This window comes from Aedes albopictus, chromosome 3 (genome assembly GCF_035046485.1).
Source record: "Aedes albopictus strain Foshan chromosome 3, AalbF5, whole genome shotgun sequence".
Lineage (NCBI taxonomy): Eukaryota > Metazoa > Arthropoda > Insecta > Diptera > Culicidae > Aedes > Aedes albopictus.
This window is the reverse complement of record NC_085138.1, coordinates 351,002,178-351,018,762: the sequence shown is the minus strand read 5'-3', so window position 1 is coordinate 351,018,762 and position 16,585 is coordinate 351,002,178. Positions and strand designations below refer to the sequence as shown.

The following is a 16,585-nucleotide window of genomic DNA, read 5'->3' as shown; positions in this document are numbered from 1 at the left end:
CACGTATCAGTATTTTGAACAATTCATTAACAATAAAATGTATGGTTTTGCAAAAACATATATATGGAGAAAAATATTTTTTTATATTGTTACGATACTTAACAACCTGTATAATATATTGTAAAAATCTTATTTACAATTCACGGTATGGTGTCCTACATTACATCTTATTGTTTTTGTATTTTTATTTTTACAGTGGTGTCTATTGTAAAAATATGGTTCTAAATAGTACTGTTACAATATAACGTTCGGTTTTTCTACTGTATTTTTTATTCGGGGTGGCAAGGCGTTGAAAATATTGCAAAAGTGATCGGACAGCGGCACGCGTGTAAATCAAAGGGGTACACGCCAGAGTTTACTATTAGTATCCAGCGAAACAGCCAGGTTGATTACGGTACGACCCGTTTTCATACGATTTGTTTTCTCGTAATTCCCTTATTTCCTCAGAATTTTTATTGGATTCTCATTTTTACTACATCACAAGTAGCCATTAATCAGCTTAGGCCCGTAACTAGCGAAAGCAAGCTAAACTCACTCTGTATAAGACGCTGATTCTTCCGGTAGTGCTTCAAGTTTCCGAGTGGTCGACGTTAACCCTGGAGCCGAAGGGGTCATATATGACCCCAACATAAAAACGGCTGTAAAAATTCACACATTTTATAAAACAGAACACTGTCTTCGGTAAACTTGTTGCAAATTGAGTCCTCTATTAAGGAAAATTGGATTTTTTTTTGTATTTGAGGCGTAATTGACAACCTAGAACATCCTGAACACGATGAAGTTTGGAGAAACGAACTAATTCACATACCAGTTCTAAAAGCTGAATTCGGATATGGGTAACGTTCATATGTATTTTTTAAATTCTTCGTCAAAAATATCAAAAAGTGTTTTATATTCTGGGATGTTCTAGGTGCTCCAAACTGTCCAATAATGAAGTCCTTCAAATCTACAAGGGTAACTTATATCCATATCTGTTATACTGAGTAACGTTGCATAATCAATCACGGTTACTGGATCAATCTGAACTGAAGTCTATTAGATAGTATTATAAAACTTAACCCTCGAGCAGTCGCTTCTTCGGCCACCCTCAGCGACATGCGCATTCGCTGTGTACACCAAGCGAGCTTTTTTCATGGTACGTGTACTCAGTACACGACGCAACCGCTCCTGGACCATCCTAAATTTCACTAAATATAATTATAAACCTTTGGGCATTTAGGGACGTCCAAACTGTCCAGCAGTTTAGCTCTTAACAGTAACAGTAGTTATTCTCATAATGAACTGTAATATGTAATATGTAATCCCCCTGGCATTTTGTGAGTCATTCCAAGATACTTTTGAGATATTCCAGATCTACCAAACTACTCCGGAGACTATAGCTTAAGGTCTACACTTGTGATAATAGCTTTTGGCACTGCTTTAAGTAATGTTACATAATCAACTATATTTACCAAAGTAGTTTGAGACACAATAAGCGTTGTTATACATTTTTGGGATATTGCTTATCCAGAGAAATCTTCCAACCTGGCGGAGTGAAGAAGACAAAGAAGACCTGTTCCGTAAACGTCAAACTGCTGCACACTTCAAAAAGTATGCACACAACCTTGAAACAAAAATAAATAGTTGAAAATCTAAATTATGGCGTACAGTTGCATACTAAAGTGCTAAAACTACACCTAATATAGTTTAGAAATAAGTTACATGTTGTGGCAGCAATTGCGATTACATAAACCATAAATGAAACAATTTTCATTATATTTGAATTTTATGCCAACCAAGTGAGTGAGAGCTTTTTAGCGTGAACCGAGCACTTTTGACGTTTGCGGAACGACTGCGGCGGTCGAAACCACCGCAACCCCGTTGGATTTTTACTATTTTACCGCAATATTATGCGTCATCCTTACTGTTATGCAGCTTTGTTGATAAAAACAACCACTGTAACATGAGGTGATTTCGTTTCAGATAGTAACGTTGAACAGCCAAATAGGATCCATGACCTCTTAACTCTCAAGGAAGGGTCACTCCATGATAATTTTGTGATAATTTGGGTCATCCAATCTTTCATAGAGTACACAACTTTTTATCTACACTTGCATTGCTTGCAATGCTAGAAAGCCACACTGAATAATGATACATAATGACCCATATTGACTAATATTCATCAAAGACCAGTACACGGAGACAAATTTCGTTCGTTTGGAACAAAAATATTCATGTTTATTCGGTAAACTAATAAAATGTTTAAAACTAAAATTTTAATTTTTAAAACTAACTCAATTACAAATTTATCTTGACAATACCCATTGAGGAGCCCCCCGTTCTGCCGTCGAGAACATAAATAAAACTCTCAAGTTCCAACTGCAACATCAAACAAGATTTCCTCCAGCAAAAAAGGCAAGGTTCACCGGAAGTCTTCACGAAATCCCGTTGGTTTCGGGAGCGTATGTTATCTAATAGATGTATACATGATATTGGCATTGAAAGTACAACACGGGAGGTGTTTTTTTTCCAGTGAAGGAAATGACTTTATAAGTTTAATGGGAAAACAAATATTTACGTAGAGCCGACCTGTCACAGAAAAACAAAACTATTTACATTTATTTCTAACATAATCTGTCAGAAGATGCATTTTTGTTTCAAACATGGCTTGCATTTGCTTCAAATGTGACGTTCGATTTGCTCCAAACAGATTTATTTTTGTAACCTGAACAATTATTTGAATTTTCCTCAAATATTTTTGATTTTAACATAGATTTTTCTGCGTGTAGGCATTGTACTGCACCTTTGAAATATTTAGGGTTGTTAAAACTTCTATGAAACTTATTTTTTTTAATCTGCATGACTACAACCATTGCGAAGAATTGTTGATTAAGTTTTATTATAATTGTAATTGACGCTAAATAAATTAAATAAATACAACCATTACGGTTGGTAATGCTGTGTAAATCAAAATAGCAAAAAAGATGCTATTACGGCTGTAGGGTGCGATCATTCGTTTGCAAAGATTTACATTCACTTGCTATTATCTCAGTCCAGAAGCATGCTATCGAAAAACAATGTATGGATAAATTTAACCTTGTAGCTTTATCTGAAAGTTTGCCGAATAACATTGGGGTCGCAAATGTATACTTAAATATTTGCAAATGAATGGTCGCATCCCTGGTAGACTCCATGTTATATATTGCAGGACAGTGTGTACGATTCCAAATATCCCGAAGCATTTGTCATAGTCTCTGACTATATTCTGTGAGCTCCAGTGAGTTGAATAGATTCCCAAGTAACATTTAAGGTTTTGTTCGGCTCTATAAGAAGCTTTCATGACCAATTTTATAAAACTTGCAATTAAATTGATTCATACATCAAAAGCTCTTGATAACCTCTTTAAGAGCATCATCTGGCTAAGTGGACCGTATTAAGAGTAGCAATAATACTGTTATAAAACCTAGTTGAAAAATGTTCCACAGTGGAAAAGAGGTTATGATGAGTATTGTTGTTTTTTTTTTTCAACAAAATCTATGACAGCTCAAGATGCAGAAAAGATTCTTCAATGGCACGCAAAGTTCAGGAGGAGATATTATTCGCAAATAGAAAGCGACCATTTCAAAGTAATAATTTAGTAGTTATTGTGTTGCTAGGCTTATGCCCATTCGATTTTACCGTGAATATTGAGTTTGCAGAAGAAAATTAATGCGCTTCGAAAATGGTGAATATTATCATCTTGGAATGGAATAAATCAATTTGTTATTTAGTAAAACTATCTCGAATTACAAGAAAACTTAGCTGCGAGAGTGTATTTGTGTGAGCATGCTACGGAAATGACGACAAACTTTCAATTCATTGCTAATTTGAGCAAAATTAAATATTGTTCATTCGCGTTATCTAATTGTTCAATATGGCACGACCATAATTAACGAAAATAAAACGAAAGCAATTTTACTTTTATGTTGACCACAATAAACCTAGCAGTGTCATAGTTTCTGCTTTTCCACCAACATATGTCGTTACTAATCGAACGGATCGCCATCTGTTGAGAGTTTGAACAGTTTTATTGTGGTAATAATGAATGTCAGAAGGATTACATATCGGAGAGTTTTGTTTACTCTTAAAATCTGGCTCCATGGATATTGTCAAGTACACTATAAAACATTTGATCAATGGTTTTCATGAGAAAGTAGTCATAAAACTGTGAGTTTTAATTATTACAGCAATAAAACCCTAATAAAAATCAAACAAACCCAATCAGCAATGGAATTGTTACTTGGGTTATGCAACATAACTCTGTATAGTCATAACAGAAAAATTAATTGCTGTAGATGATAGATTTTAAACACGCAGAAAAATAAATTGAAAACACAATTAAATTCTAGTTCGAATCAACCGATTTTTCAGTTTACTATAGCGACAAACTGATTTCCAGTTTAAGCTGAACCTGTTCTATTGTTTGATAATACAAATATTTTCATTTGTCGAAATTTTTGACAGTTTGTTAAAACAAACAGAGATATGGTATTTTCAACATGAAATAATGGATTGATTCAAACGACAGCACTTTTGCCACTAACAAACCCGGAATGTGATTGTGTTGGTGACGGCAGCAGCTGCGGCAGCTCGGAAATCTATTTTTAGACCATCGGTAAGCGAATGGGGAGGAGAACGACTAAAAAAAGACAAAAAAGGCGAAACCGATCAACTTTTTGTGGATGCTGTCGTGAGTACCTGCGAGTTATCCATCACGGCCAAAGCTGCATTTGGAAGTTGGCGTGATGGATTTGCTGCACCTTCTTCGTTGTGGCGATGTTGGGGTAAGCATTTTATAGATGTGTGAGTGTTTTAGGACCATGTTTATGGTTTTTATTTTGTTGAAACAAATAAAAATTTTGACATTATATGAAATGATGCTAATCGGTTGTTTCTATCGATAAACTCTAAATGAAAACAATTAATAAATAACTTTGGAATGCGTAAATTGCCAGTTTGAAAATCAACCATGCATTTTATTGTTTTAAACAAGCGCCATTTTTCTGCGTGAACATCATAAAAGTCTGGTCTGAATGATCCTAGCTGATCTGTTGATGTCCATTGAACATTGAGAAGATTTTAGATTACATATCGTAGCTTTGTGTATTGAAAAAAGTTACCTGTACACCTGTAGACTTTACGATCTAAACTAAATAACGGTTTGGATGTTCTAGGATATGCTAACAGATCTGATACTGTCTATAGAACTTTCAGAACACTTACTGGACATGGATACAAAACGTAGCTTTGTATAATGAAAGGAATTTCTGTTACACCCGTAGACTTTCGGATCTAAACTCAAGAACAGTTTGCATGACCTTGGATATCCCGACTGATCTGATACTGTCTACTATTGAACTTTCAGAATACTTACTGGACATGATATATTACAAATCGTAGCTTTGTATAATGAAAGAAGTTACTGTCACATCCGTAGACTTTGGGATCTAAACTCAAGAACAGTTTGGATAACCTAGGATATCCCGACCGATGTTATACTGTCTATTGAAATTTCAGAAGATTTACTGGATATGATAGATTACAAATAGTAGCTTTGTATTTGTATAATGAAAGATGTTACCGTCACACTTTGAGACTTAAGGATCTAAACTCAAGAACAGTTTGGATGACCTAAGATATCTCGATTGATCTGATACTGTCTATTGAACTTTCAAAAGACTTACTGGACATGATAGATTACAAATCGTAGCTTTGTATAAAGGATTGGATGATCTAGGATATATCGACTGACCTGATACTGTCTATTGAAAATTCAGAAGATTTACTGGACATGATAGATTACAAATAGTAGCTTCGTATAATGAAAGATGTTACCGTCACACTTGCAGACTTTAGGATCTAAATTCAAGAACAGTTTGGATGACCTAGGATATCTCGACTGATCTGATACTGTCTATTGAACTTTCATAAGACTTACTGGACATGATAGAATACAAATCGAAGCTTAGTATAATGAAAGAAGTTACTATTACCTCCGTAGACTTTAGGATCTAAACTCAAGAACAGTTTGGATGACCTAGGATATTCTGACTGATATGGTACTGTCTATTAAACTTTCAGGAGGTTTATTGGACATGATAGATTACAAATCGAAGCTTAGTATAATGAAAGAAGTTACTATTACCCCCGTAGACTTGAGGATTTAAACTCAAGAACAGTTTGGATGGCCTAGGATATCCAGAAAAATATTCTGCATCATATTTTACCCTTGTTAAAGGGTGATACGGTCAAAATTTGGTCACACAATTTGTTTCATAACTTGAAACTGCGTACACCAAAACAGCTGAATTTTGGACCAGTAATGGTACTTTATATGTAGCTTATACCATAAAATTATTGATAACAATCGAAGCAGTATTGGTAGTTCTATAATCAAAATTGTGCTTTACTGACCTTAAATTTCCGAAAATTTGCTATGGAGCGCCTTTGTACAAAATTTTAAAAAGGTAGGTCGATGGTTTTATCTATATATCAACCATTACTTAATTGATTTTGATGAAAATTTTATGGTATAAGCTACATATAATGTAGCATTACTGGTCCAAAAATCAGCTGTTTTGGTGTACGCAGTCTAAAGTTATGAAAAAAATTGTTTGACCAAATTTTGACCGTATCACCCTTTATGATGTTGAGTGAAAAAAAAAAACCTACAATAACGCTTGGAAAAAATCGGTGTCAAAGGCGTCATTTAGAAAAGCTTTCGAAGTTTTTGAGTGCCAACTGCTGCGGACAATTTCTAAGTTCTACATCATACGCCTTCAAATTCGTGCATACACGCCTCTGAGCAGCAATAATTGGCCACCAAAAGGTAATCCACCTACGACGTCACTCCCGCACGAAGCTCTGGCCGCCAAGGCGTGTTGTGTTGTGGAACGCTGTGATGTGTTCTACTCGAATAGGACGGTCGCGACGCTCGGTCGGTCGGTCGTTCGTTGCCATAATCTAGTCAGTCAGTCTTTACCGCGGTCGTCGTCGTTCGTTTCGTTCTGCAGTTGTGTCGTTAAATACCTACCGTCGATGACGCTAGTGAGACAGAGAACCAGCGCAAAAAGTGTGCCGCCGCCCGCTGGGATTTTTCTTATCACTTATTTTGTGCGCTGCTCTCACACCAATGCCTGGTTTAGACAGTGCAAGTGACTTGATTCAAGTTAATGGAAAATGCCCAATTGAATGCGAATTGAACGTGTAAACACCACCATTCATCTCACATGAGCAACTCACTTGACTTGAACGAAAGTTGAACATGTTGAACTTTTTCATTCAAGTCAAACGAAATCGTCTCACTTGCCCCGTCTAAACCCAAAGTATCTAAATACCAAGGTAAGAGATTCCCGCTAATATTCACGGATTAGTGAGAAAAGGAAAAAAGCAAAAAATAGTTATGAAGTTTGCGCTGATTTGTATGGGCGCATCACTATTTAGCAAACTTTCTTAAGAAATTAAGAACTCTCATCATAGAAGCAATTATTTAATTGCATCTTACTGGATTAAAAGTGACTTCCATGCAATAAAATAGGAAATATCGCCATTTGAAAATCGGTAACATTTTTTTTTTAATTGATTCTAAACATATTTTTTCAGCATTTAGAAACATCCAAACTACTAAAACTTTACAAACTTTGCTGAAATAATGACATTTTAGTGTAAAAACACCAACTTTTCATAACTAACGCAGATGTGTTGGTGAGTCTCATTTTTGACATTTGCGGGAATCTCTTACCTTGGGTATTTAGATACGTTGGTCTAAACCCGCGATTCATGTGAGCTGAATTCAAGTCATCTGTCAGTGAGATGAATTCAATTCAGTTTGCTTACGCTTCGCACGAGTTGAACAATGTAAACACTTGCTTCAACTGAGATGCATTCAAGAGCATTCAAGTGAACACTCAAGTCATTTGCTCAGTCTAAACACATCATTCCATTGGATTGAACATCTTTGAGAAGCTAGCAAGTGAAATGTTCGTTTCAGTTGAACAATGTAAACCAGGCACAACACACTTTGGGTGTTCGTTCGGTCAAACCGGTCTCGGTAGTTGTTGGTTGTTGTACGCCCAAAGCAGATCGGCGTAAACTGATTTGGAGTTTACACGATACGATTATTTTGTTGCAGTTTCCGTTCTCAAATCCAATCTGAGAGGATTATACGTGGTGATCGCGGTGAAGGATAAAACTCAGATCTATAAAGTAATCGGCGCGGGAAGTTTTAGTGATGGTTAGATCGATCTCTTGAAGAGAGTTTCTTGAAACATTCGTGTAATCGGAAGACGTGTAACGTAGCAAGTAATACATCAACATCTACGCGAAAATCGTCAGAAACAAATCGGTGTTCCCTCGGCACACTCGCGTTACTTGCCCTTTGTCTGAAGAATGCGAATTCCCCTAGCGTTGCGCGTTGGTGTGTAAGTAAAGTTTGGCATCGTAGCGTCCGGCGGCGATATAAAAGTCTGTAAAGTGCGTGCTATCGATATTATTGCCCGCGGGTGTCGATTGACAGATAACTGTCGGGAATTCGAGTGTGGCGAAAAACAAACGAGAGTGGTTGCGGTACAAGCTACAGCGCTGATCATTACGGGAGGAATTTTGAAAGCGTGTAATGCTGTGCTTTGTTGAATGGTAGAATTTAAAGAAATACGAAGATTCGTGTCGTGCTGAAGGGGACGTTGATCTGCCGGGCTGATAACAAATTTCGAGGTATGTGCGTAAAAATGCGCATTAGCAACATCCGTTGCGACAGATTTTTATAGTACCTAAATGCCGTGTGAGGCCCATAAGACAGCTCCAGATTCTGAACACTTGGCAATTTCAAAATAGAATTTCCTCATCTGATGAAATATATTCACATTTGAGGAGATTGCAAGTCATTTTGTGCCTTCATTCCCACATTTAGTTTATTGTCAAATATACTGAACAGTCGTATCCAGAGAGCTTGGAACTACTGTTTTTAGGGGTTATAGTGAGATTCACTTAAGGTTGAAGAAAACGTCATTGATAATCATCTCACCATCGACATTTCGAAAGCAGTTTTCTCGATCAAAACATTTGTAATGAAAATGTGATCACTCTAATTCAGACGGAGAATACAATACTTATCTTACCGATTAGACTAAGGCCTGCGTATCCTCTGCTGCACGTAGGAGTCGTCTCCATTCTACTCGGTCCATGGCTGTGCGTCTCCAGTTCCGCACTCTGCGAAGGGTACACGAGTCGTCCTCCTCTTGGTCGACCCACCTATGTAGCTCGCGGCGCACCACGTCTTCTTGTACCGGTCGGATGACTCTCGAGAACCATTTTAGTCGGGTTGCTATCCGACATCCTGATGACGTGACCCGTCCACCGTAGCCTCCCAATTTTCGCGGTGTGGACGATGGTTGGTTCTCTCAGCAGCTGATGCAGCTCGTGGTTCATTCGCCTTCTCCAAGTCCCGTCTTCCATCTGCACTCCGCCGTAGATGGTACGCAACACCTTCCGTTCGAAAACTCCAAGGGCGCGTTGGTCCTCTGCACGTAGGGTCCATGTTTCGTGCCCATAGAGGACGACCGGTCTAATCAGCGTTTTGTAGATAGTTAACTTCGTGTTACGGCGAACTTTATTCGATCGTAGAGTCCAAAGTAAGCACGATTTCCTGCCGCAATGCGCCTCTGAATATGTCTGCTGGTGTCGTTGTCGGCGGTCACCAGTGAGCCCAAGTACACGAATTCTTCAACCGTCTGAAATTTACGAGCAATAATATCAATATCATCAGCGAAACCAAGCAGCTGAACGGACTTCGTGAAAATCGTTCCACTCGTGTTTATCCCCGCTCTCCTAGTTACACCCTCTAAAGCAATGTTGAACAGCAAGCACGAAAGACCATCACCTTGTCGTAACCCTCTGCGAGATTCGAAGGGACTCAAGAGTGATACTCGAACTACGCACATCACTCGATCCATCGTCGCCTTGATCAACCGTGTCAGTTTTTCCGGGAATCCGTATTCGTGCATAATCTGCCATAGCTGTTCTCGATCGATTGTATCATACGCCGATTTGAAAACGATGAACAAGTGATGTGTGGGTACGTTGTATTCGCGGCATTTCTGCAACACCTGGCGGATGGCGAACATCTGGTCGGTTGTAGCGCATGGGTGAATCCAACTTGATATTGCCCCACGAACTCTCTAACAATCGGTGATAGACGGTGGCATCAAATTTGAGAGAGTACCTTGTAGGCAGCGCTCAGTAGTGTGATCGCGCGATAGTTCCCGCTATCCAACTTATCGCCCTTTTTGTAGATGGGACACAGAATACCTTCCATCCACTCCTCCGGTAATACTTCTGTTTCGGATAGGTGTCACAGATTCGCATGACTTGTTCAGCAGCAAATGCAGTGTTTACATAATTTCAACTTACATTACGTGTCCTTCTTGTGCAAACCCGAAGCGATGTACGTCGATCTACGAATGATTATTGAACCGTCTAGTTGAGATTTACAAGTTTAGATTGTATAATTTAGGTTTCAATTTAATTTAATGCCTGACTTACAACTATGTTGTATTTTGCGAACAACTCATATCACTTCCTCAACTCCTATGATCGTTATCTAGTAGTATCTATAACAAATTCCAATTAGCCAGTAGTTTTAATTTTAGAATATTCAATTTACCTAATAACTCATACAAATTGATGCCCAAATAAATGCTAAATAGCTCAAAACTGTTCTCAATTTGAGGATAATACTACGCAATCGTTGTTTATGCCTATCAGCGTACACGATCACAGTTCTTGACCCGTCCTGCGTTCCCCAAAGTCAATCTTCATCCCCTTCCTAGTCCTCTTCAGTTGTCTGCATCGGGCTACGTCAAACTCATGTCATTCGCAGTGACAGGTACGGGTGATACGGAACTCCCATGGCTTGACTGCCCTGTTGTTCCTTGGTAATGACCCAAGTGTTTCCACCAGCACTTCTCCACCGTATTTTAGAAGCTCGCTTGGTAGTTGATCTGCTCCTGCAGCTTTGTTGTTTTTCAACCGGCTAACCTCCTCCTCAATCTCTTGAAAGTTAGAGCTGGAAATCTTTCGTCCTGCGAACGTCCTCCTAGATCTTATACCACGCCACTTTTAATGCTTCCGCCACCTCTCGACTTCTTCACGCTCGCTCGTGAGAATGTTCCCGTGATTGTCTCGGTACATGTCGGTTTGTGGTACAAAGCCTCTGCGCGAGCGGTTTAGCTTCTCGTACAACTCTAGATGAACATTTGAAAAGGGCCTATCTGCTTTTTGTAAACAAGCATGTTTCTGTCTCTGTAGGGCCCATCTGCATCCACCCACGCACATCAACATCCTTAACAGATAGCTTGAAGAACAGTTTTTCTGATAAGGGTGTTGATGTGCGTGGGTGGATGCAAATGGGCCCTACAGAGACAAAAATATGTTTGTTTACGCAAAGCAGATAGGCCCTTTTCAAATGTTCGTCTAGAACTTCCGTGTGTCCTTAGCGCGGTACAGATCATCCATCGCTTCGCAATCTCGTTCTTCCTGCTGGCGCTTCTTTCTGCGGAAGATTGAGTTCTGCCTGTTCCTTATTCGCTCTTGTACGGTGTTGCAGCATTCTCACCCATGCTGCATTCTTCTCGTTTTTCAAATGTTCACATTCGCCGTCGTACCAGTCGTTTCTGTGATTCGCAAACACCGCGATCCGAAAACTAGATTTTGATCCATCCAGCGTTGCGCGTATCAGCCTAATTAGTTTCGCCGGAAAACCATGTTCTGACATTATCTGCCAAAGTTCATTTATTTTCACTGAATCGTACGCTGCTTTAAAATCAATAAACAGATTGTGAGTCTGCAAGTTATATTCCCGAAATTTATCTAGGATCATCTTCAGTTAAGTTGCTGGCTTTTCAGTCTTCTGGGAGAATCAAAACAACTATATGTTTTCTTGATCCGACGTTTCGGTCCTTATTGGACCTTTTTCAAGGACCGAAACGTCGGATCAAGAAAACATATAGTTGTTTTGATTCTCTCAGAAGACTGAAAAGCCAGCAACTTAACTGAAGACATCCAACATACAGTCGATCACCTAAGAAACATTCTAGGATCATCCGCAGGATAAATATTTGATCCGTTTGCCGATTATATCGAGTCGTATTTTCTCATATGTTATTCGTAATGGGGATTTTTACGGGTGGCTTATTGGGCCTATGCTAATACTCCTGTCTCGTCACAGGGCCATCGTGCCAGTTCTGTTTAACGTCTCAACCAACACTGAGACAACCACGCTAATGGGACTACCACCTTTGATTCAGCTAGGCCTGATGAAGTATTTCTTACTCAGCCGCTGGATGCCAGAACAGACGCTGTTTGAGCCGCACTTCATTGGTGAACAGACGCTCGGGTCGTACCTCCTTAATCTAGCTCTGCCGTAAATAGCAAGTCAGTCCCATCTGCATTTTGGGCAAAATTGAGTAAATGGCAGTTTTCAACCTTTCGTCGGATGATCTTTCAGCTGCGTGAATAAAAATATATAGTTTGTTCAGTAAAATCGAAAAACAACCCGAATAAAAAATACAGTAGAAAAACCGAACGTTGTATTGTAACAGTACTATTTAGAACCATATTGTTACAATAGACACCACTTTAAAAATACAAAATACAAAAACAATAAGATGTAATGTAGACACCATAAAGTGAATTGTAAATAAGATTTTTACAATATACTATACAGGTTGTTAAGTATCGTTACAATACAAAAAAATATTTTTCTCCATATATATATTTTTGCAAAACCATACATTTTATTGTAAATGAATTGTTCGAAATACTGATACGTGGGCTTAAATATACCGTACATTGTATGGTACATGTATAGTTTCAAACAATAAAATGTACCGTAAACATATTGTTTTAATTGTAATTTCACTACTGGCTATACATTTAATTAAATGGTTTAGGAATCGTTCTCTTTTGTTATGTTGTATTGTTTTACATTACATAAACCATATAATGTTATATTATCTCGTCATGTTCCTTCGTTAATGGCAGTTCTAGCTAAACTAACCTAAACTCGTCTAAGTCTGAGTAGTCTTGATTAACAGTTGAAGCTTAGGCTCCCATGTCCCACCAGCTAGATAACTGGGTTTTGCAAACTAAGCATTATTTGTGGCAACACTTTGAGCGGCATGATGGAACTATGCCGAGCGCGCTAAGTGTTATTAGACCACTACTGTAGTTGTATGAAGTGGGTGATGAGGTACATAAGTATCATTACAGGGTGCTTAACCGTTATTGTAATATTGAGGCTCCAGTTTGACTGAACTTTGAAATATGAACATAACAACTCATGAGAAAACTGTCAAGTTTGATTCGACTATAAGTTAGGCTAAAAAGCGAAGACGAACGCAAATCAGAAGTCGTTTCAGTGTCCAGTCCAGTCCATATGTTAAAAATGGCTCTACGTCAAAGATAAATCGCATTTAATTCGGTTGTGGTACAAAGCAAGTTCACATGAGAGAAGGGGAGAAAACTCCCCTAAATGCAAATACAGAAAGAATAGTGTTGAACTCATCCACTGATTTACGGTAATCTGACCTGCGTCTTTCCGGGTTGACCTACATTCGTATTCCTCTCATCGCACTCTACATACCTAGCCCGTCATATCTCTTGGATCTGCAGTCCTTAGGACACCTAGTTTACCACTTATTTAAACATTTTGTTGACTTTAAATAGATGCAACAAAAAAGGCACGAACATCAACAAAACAAAGCACGGAAAAATGTAAAACTGAATAAATAATTAAAAATGCACGGAAAAAAATTGCTTCGGAATAGTGAATAGTTCAAACGTAAGAAAAACAGTATAATATATTGTTACATAAAGACCGGATGTAAATGTATAGTAGCTACAATGTGCACAGCTTTTAGCGAACCATTCCATTACAACACACTATATTGTAGCTGGTACAGTGTATGGTACAGGAATGGTTTTCACCAAATACCCTATGGTTAGTTTTTATCCGGGAACACCAAGTCAGATTGTCCCATAATGAAAAGTAATCGCAATTTAGTCCCATTATTAACTTGTGTACCCTGCAGTACACCGAACATTGTTTTATTTAGTTTTATGTTTTTCACAATAACGTTTTCATATTTGAAACAATTTGTGAAAGTTTTATGATCATCACAGAAGTTTTCAAATCATGACGATTTTTTAAAGTTTCACATAGATGTCGAATTTGAAAACTTGAGAGTCCATTTTCTCCATGCCTATACTTTTTACATATGGGACTGACTTGCGATTCACAGCAGAGCTTAAGTCAGAAGGACAACAGTGCATAGGCTGCACTACCAGCTAAGCACACAACTTTTAGCTGGCGGTCTTTCGATTGACTCGTGGTAACATGAGATAGGAACTTGTGAGAATCAGAACTATGTTGAACGCTTCTTGTCGTCTCACCGTTTTGCAGCCCATTTTGACATAGGGTATTTGAAAACAAGCGATTACAGTACCGATTCATTCCGTTCTTTTTGTTTTTATGGGTGCTCACTTCTAACAAAAAAATACAAAAATAAGAAACAAAACAAACAACGGATCAATCCTTTGTTTTTGGGAGCCACAGGCTTAATAAGGGAATCAATACCCTACTAGTCCTGACGAATTATTAACGAGATATAAGATGTTTGTTTTCTGTGTATTTCAAACCAAATACATTAGATTAGGTATAGGTTATTATGCTCGCATTAATTTTTATTCTTTATCTTCCACAGGTATGAAAAAATATTGGTTGTCAAGGTTGTTCAGATCAGGTAAAAGCAATAATGGGCATCGCAGTGTATCGATTACAGATCTACAGTTACGAGAGTCACATGTTAATACTTGAAAAAACCTTTAAGGTTCTTACGCCATTTCTAATTCCATATCCTTGGCTCAAACTCGATGTTTTTTGTTACCTTTCTTACTCACTACTAAAAAGTACAAAAAGAAGAAGTGCTGCATTCCTCTGTTTCGGAAGAACATTAGGCAAGACATATTGGAATATTTGGTCATCTAATACGACGTAGTGCAGCTGCTGATTCATATCCAAGCAATGATTATTCTTCTGAAGGCCTATTTTGATTATCGCATTAAATTCTTTGGTTAGTTAATTAAGTTGCTGCGTTGGTTATTTGTATGGCATTTTTCTTGAAACTTTTTTGGAAAAAAATAAGGGTGAACTGAATACTGAAAGTTACTCGGTATCTGCTTACTTCTTTGACAAAGTAAATAGTATTACTATTTATAGTCATTATCGTCGACACCCGATAGCAAAGCTGGAATAGAACTGGCCTTGACCAAGAAATGATTTTTCTACACGGACTGACTTGTGACATTACCATAACAAGATTTGCATTACGTGACCGAAGGGATGTGTGCCCTTCAATTTACGCTCCGGTTATTCCGCACTCTACTCGACTGGATGAATCACGTCTTACTGCACCCCTATCCCTATAGAAAACCACGTTCAGACCCCTTCGGAATGTTGCGAGGGACATGCTATTCCTTCCTATTGCTATTGCTACCAGGCAGAGGCACATGTGATGAAATTTTTGTCACATGAGTCCCGTTCGAAAACGGGTATGATGCATCAAACGAAACCTGGAAAGTGACGACCCGCTCGCTTGTTGTTGGCAGTTCGCCCTATATGTATTTCCCTTATTATTTACAGTTCTGGTTGCATAGTCTCGTGCCTCCGTTTCGTCGTCGTAAACGTAATGGGTTCGGGCCAAGAAGAAACGAGGAAAATCCTTTCGGGTTGAATCACTTTACTACCACCTTCCGCTTTGGTCTTTGCAATTATGCAATGTTATAATTGAGAATTTGGATCACTGCGGTGCTGCGGTAGGGCGGTGGTTCCAAGAGGTGTGCAAGGTGTGTTGAGTGTGAGTCTAATATTGGCTACAGGTTGATTGATTCATCTTGATTGGATCCGTTTGATGATGCTGCACATCCAAGTTAATTTTGTGTGACACTCTCTCTTCTATCGTGCTGTAAGTGAGAGAGAAGATCTACATTACTATTTTCAAGATTATTTTCTAACTGCCCTATATTATTACATACTATTTTGTTTATTATATGGAATACTTGTAATGTTGACTGATTAATTAATTTTGATTTGTGGAAAACGAGATTTTTTAGTATTTTTGTCGTGCAGTTATGATACACAAATGAAGAAGAGCATGCCATTACCGAAAATTAGATAACTCTTGCGGAAGTAAATCTCTTTCGAAAATCGATAACGACACCAGACACCAGACAATAATGCTGCGAACCCCGCTAGATAACACTCGTATCGAACAGGTTTCAAATTCAAACCCGTCTGTCTGCGAGGAAAGTATCCCCCCATCCATTCAGCTTCGGGAGGCATGTAAATTTGGCTAACGCGATAAGATAAACACGGCGTATCGCCATTAATACCAGCTGAGGACATCGCCGCAAAAATAACGTGAACTGTCTTCGTCGTTTCGTTCGGCTCAGATGATGTTGGCCACAAACTTGCTGCTCCGACGCAAACCATTTTACACCGTCGTCGCCGGTT

General features: G+C 38.4%; 1 protein-coding gene across 8 annotated transcripts in view; it reads left to right on the top strand.

Annotated features, from left to right (window-relative positions):
• The window catches only part of LOC109408777 (beclin-1-like protein B), a 111,577-nt gene that overhangs the window by 18,579 nt on the left and 76,413 nt on the right, over positions 1-16,585 (top strand). Inside the window, exon 1 of one of the 8 annotated variants that reach the window (XR_003897947.2) lies at positions 8,025-8,730. The exons of the other annotated variants lie outside the window; for them this stretch is intronic. The gene's annotated coding sequence lies outside the window, so the exon portion shown is untranslated. Of the gene's footprint in view, positions 1-8,024; positions 8,731-16,585 lie in introns of those variants that run through there. 8 annotated transcript variants of the gene reach the window in all.